Source organism: Taudactylus pleione, unplaced genomic scaffold, assembly GCF_031769625.1.
Source record: "Taudactylus pleione unplaced genomic scaffold, aTauple2 ptg000810l, whole genome shotgun sequence".
Lineage (NCBI taxonomy): Eukaryota > Metazoa > Chordata > Amphibia > Anura > Myobatrachidae > Taudactylus > Taudactylus pleione.
Window position 1 is genome coordinate 2,984,674 of NW_028285212.1, and position 5,327 is coordinate 2,990,000.

The 5,327-nt window shown below is 42.8% G+C and overlaps 1 pseudogene; it reads right to left on the minus strand.

Moving 5' to 3' along the window:
- Positions 1 to 489: 489 nt before the first annotated feature.
- Positions 490 to 5,327, minus strand: part of LOC148474836 (uncharacterized) — a 5,987-nt pseudogene continuing 1,149 nt past the window's right edge.

The window sequence follows — 5,327 nt, forward strand, 5'->3', positions numbered from 1 at the left end:
TTTTAAAAAGAACCATATATTTTGTATTTAACTGTATAGTTCTGCTCTTTTTACCCTGGCAAAACACATTTTGCACAAGGTACATGATACTGAGATTTGTATGGTGTACATACTTTGTGAAAGCTTTCTCAATCTCCGAATTATTACTAGCCGACTCCATCAGATCATCAACCACTACTAAATTAATATTATCGGGCGGGAAAAGTTGGTCATCGTTAAGTCTCAGGTAGCCCCTCTATAAAACACATACCAGGGTAATCGCGCAGAAGATGATCGTACATTGACTGCCAGCAAGCGTAAAACCAAACAATATTATCGGGAACGTGTGAGAGGTGCGTAGTGGAATTATGCAGCAGCATTTTCACAAAATAACTTTTACCCGAGTTGGAGGGTCCTGCTAAAATACATGAAAAGGGGTGTTGCTGCCTGATATCCATCTTAATACCCAAACGGTAGCGTTGTGAAGTTATCTGTAAGCATCCGTTTAGTCTAAACACACTTTTGCGTTTTCTGCAGCACTCGCGTTTCAATCTGCCAATACCTTTTAAAACGCACTATACCGGGCTGGCGAATCACAATTTTTTTCTGGTCGTCACCTTCGGGGTTTAAAGGATTATCTAAGACCAGCTCTTTCAGGCTGTCAAAGTTGACATGTTGCGCATTATCAACATTAAGCGTGATTCCTTTAACTTTTAAACTAGTCTTTCTGTTATTTAAACGATATCCGTATGACTTGGGTCCCGCTGAGACAAACTCTGTTATATGCGCACCAGCTGGGATTTCGCTAGTCAGTTCGCCTAGATAATCACCCAATGGCGGATTCCAATCACCGGGCCTGCTGACAAAAATGACACTCTGTATCGTGGTAAAGACAGCGATCTTGCAACCTATCCAGCAGTTTGTACAGTTAAATACGGGCATACGCTGTTGTTATTGCGGCTATAAAAATATTACAAATACGCGAGCTGGTGTAATGATCTTTGGCGTATTTCCAATTCACCATCACCGCATCGTCATCTATGAAGTCTAAAGAAGAGACCTCATAGTGGGGCAAAAACGCATATTCAAAAAGTTTGTCTGGGTCTGAGACAATCGCGGTGTTGGTTAAGTTAGACCTTTGCCCAAACTTACCCCTCAATGAGTTCAAAAAGAGCTTAGACAGCTGATGCTTGGCCGGATTAATATGATATGATCTGGCCATAAAGACACCCCTTCATTTTTTTGATAGGCATCTATATACGCTTGGCGTTTCTCAGTCTGTACACCATTCAGGATAACCGGACGCCTCTTGTTTGTCCCTGAGATGTAATTTAATGTACCCTGAAAACAAATCATCGGATTGGTTATCAAAATGCCACACCTCATAGATTTTACACACTTTGTAACCCTTGTCAATGGCTAAATTTAACTCTACGGTACACCACGTACCGACGAGGGCTCGTTCCTCATCATTATGTTAACACGACTCTGCATGCCCAGACTCGCAGCATGTTCGACATAAGGGAAACATTAGTTTACCGAGCATTTTAACAGGTAGAACCGGAAAGAAAAGCCCACGCAGAGGGTACACTTTTACTTTGGCAATGCCAAAATATGTTGTGATATCGCCAAAATCTTTATAAATGATCCTGGGATGTTTTACAGGATATGATTTGGTTTTGTTGACAAATGGGTACAGACTGGTAAAATCATAGTAGTGTATGCGCTCGTCCTGTTGCGTTTGGTGATACAGCTTTATGGCGTTTGTACGTCCGCCATAAAGCGCAGTGCACAGGTCCAAGGGTTCAGGCAATTCCCTGTCCTTTTAGAAATGCCTGTAGACACGTATCCTCTTGTAACATTTTTTTCCACTCGCACTCCCAAATAACACGCACGTGAAACCCACACAGTTTAAGAAAGTTCATTCTCACCTGCGTCTTGTGACTCAACTGACTTTAGGTCGTTTGAGTCACTTTGTTTTCATCATCGGGGTTGTAACAAGCGCTACGTCCGTGATAAAAACAACCTTGGAACTCAAACGCCGTTTGTACACCATTGATAACGGCGTATTCTTCCAGGTAGTATCTACCTACTTTCTTCTCTTCCCATTGTAACGCGTGTCTTATGTCTATGCCCTCTGTATGCGCTATGTACATTAACCACTGTATGGCTGGCTGGTGTTGAGTAGCGCTTCTGAGTCTTATGATAGTTATCGCCCGATACAAGCGCCAGCGTGTTTTCCTTTAAAAATTACATCGGTACATGGCCATACATACCGACGCTAATGTGGTAAGTTGAAACGGGTCAACGTGCCTCTTAACAATGACGGGACTTTTTTTCTTATATACAATTACTTCCTCTGATGTCATTGCTAAAACGGCGTCTTGGAAGGTCTTACAAGCCCTCTGTAGTATAACCACATCCTGCTTGCAATAGCGTTTTTAAGTTCATCCTGGAAGTTAAATGACATATGCTTGTATTTCTCATACCACTCTTTGAATTCAGCTAACTCTGATTCCATCATATATTGTATGCCGAAATGCTGAATATCCGGCATGACGCCAATATAATTTTGGTTATTGGTGGTGTTAAAAAAATGCGGGAAATGGCCTTTTGAGCCCTCAAATCCTATCGCTTTTGGTAATCGACTGAGGCGCATGGGCAAAAAATTTAAAGAGTCGATAAATCTTATCATTAAATCAAGAACCTTAATGCACATCAGTTTACCACCTTGCGCCAGCACATCGATTTTAAATTTCTCCTTAATCAGTTGGCGCATTACAAAGTACCCATCATAACGACCGGCATTATGGGCTATGAATGTGTACCCCTCAAATTTTGGTCTCATGAATGTTTTTACAAAGTCTTCAATACAAGCAATGCCCTGAAACTCCCAGGAGATTGTTCATCCGCTGTTGTTTGAATCACCCAGGACTGTTCACCCCCTAGTGCTAATGCATAACAGTAATTTGGTATGTGTACACCCGTCTCCTGCATACATTCAAAATCATAAAAAATTTATTTTTTTGTAGGATCCACAGGCTTAATGTTTTGGATATAACACAAATGATCCGCAAAACTGCCAACACACACCTTGCAAACGGGACATGTCATTCCCCGACACTTGTGACCGGGGGTGGTGTACAAGCCGCAGCAGTCGCAATACAATTTTTCAAGACACGGTGTTTTGGAAGACAACGCTAGAGCCTTGTGCTCTTCTAAGCAATCGGTTGACCTGCAAAACACCCTACACACAGGGCATCTTAGCGCTGCTTTTCCTGTATCAACATACTCCTGTCTGAGACAGGCCTTACAAAAGAAGAGGCAGTCGTGATTATTTTTGTGGTGGTACGCTGTGTTGCAAAACTTACAGAAGAATCGGGCACCCACAAACGCTTTTATGTTTAATATACCGTAGTAATGGTCATCGTGCCATAAGATAAACAGTATGTTTTCTTTGTATTGACTGTCTGTACTGTAGTACAGCACCTTAATCGTAGCTTTTAAGTGATTTTCAAAACAAGCAACGTCACTAAAGCTGATCAGCTTATCAAGGGGCAGATTCAAAGCTTTATGAAGCTCAAGCTCAAGAGCATGCTTGTGTATAACGATATCCGTGACATTTTCATTGTCCAGAAGTTTGCAGAGACTAGCCGCCAGACACAAATTGTCTGTTATTGAAATCGTATAACAAATGCCTGCGTTTCTCAATAATAAGACTGTGTGGTATTCTCCAGACGTCGGCCCGTCAGGGCACCGCCTACGCGATTCTTGAAAACAGAGATCACAAATTTCAACTCTGTATCAATTAAAATCTCAGAAATACTTTGCAGCGTGTTTGTTATCTGATTAAAAAAACTGACGGCATCTAATGTATCGTGCGGCCTGCGATGTGAATAAATTGCATTGTGTAAAGTACTGCCCTCCAACCTTAACTGCACATGGTCATTAGGGTCGACATTAACCATGTAGCTGTCGAGCAAAGTCTGTATTGCGTCGTGTATTGCCCTCATAGCATCTACAAACGATGTAACCCTATCCAAATTGACAAACCGGAAATGGTGGTGGATTTCAGACGCCCTGAAATTGGGGAGGTTTCGCTCGTATCTGTCGATGGATTCTAAAAACACAGAGTGCGTCTCCTCGTTATTACCGGGAGATTCCGGACCGACAGGTACGGGTGATGCTACGGCATGATCCATCTGTGATGATCGTCTATCTACGTGGTGCAACGCTGCGTTGTCTTTCTGGCCACTAAATCTAAATATGCCATGCCGTCCTAGTCTAAGCTATTTCTGTCTTGCATTTATTAAAGTCTGAATAGCGCGCTTTACTTTTAAATGTCTGTATGTATTTTTACAGCGCTGCGCTCTACACGCTGCATGGCGGTTCAATCCACGACCCGTCATAATTAGTAATTTCTTTTTTTTACCTAATGCATGGGTCTGTATGAATGCATTAGTTTCACTACCTAATCTATCCTGTTCTGTTACACCATCCATATAATGGTTAATAAATTCAAATAGCACACGCTGGTCATGTTGTCCGCTGCGCATTATTTCAGCGTGTCGCGTTGACAACCCCTTCGCTATGTGTTTCACGCATGTGAGCTCTCTAAAAATCATGCCTAACATAGCGTGATATTTTAATTTTGATAGCTTACTCACACCTTCTGTCCTCGTTGCTGTACCTGTAGTGGGTTGTCGACCAACACCCGCACCTGTCGATCCTATGCCTGATGGCCCTGCGACAGCGTCGTCCAGCGTGTTCTGCGGCGCTGGATTATGTCTACCACTGTTGCCTGATGTCCCTGCGACAGCTTCATCCAGCACAGCAGAAGGCGGCTCATTCACAGACACACTGACCCCGATGCTCGGGGCGCCTGAAACACCACCTTCCTCATATGATTCTACATCTGATGCCCAGAACACCTGGGCATCTTGAAGCAGATCATCATCATTCCGTATCAAAATGGACTCTACCTGCGTGTCTGGGATGATAATTGTATCAGATTGGGTTTCTGATATTGTAATAGGACTGACCCATACAGATGGTAATATTATAACATTATGTTCTTTTGTATGCCTGCTCTTTCTTTTTGAGGTGATATTGCTGACCTCTGCGGTAGTGTTAGCGCTGGCGCAGGGCACTTGTTCATCACGCCTGTTGGTCCTCTTAACCTTTGCGCAGTCTGTGCCAGCGCTTACACTAAGGCATGGTGATTGATTATTATCATCATCATCATCATCCTGATCTGTGTGTCTGTATGTCTTACCACCGTTACAACTTTCTTGTACACTTCGCAATGGCGTCAATCACCTTCTTTTAGGGGCTGATTCATCAGTATA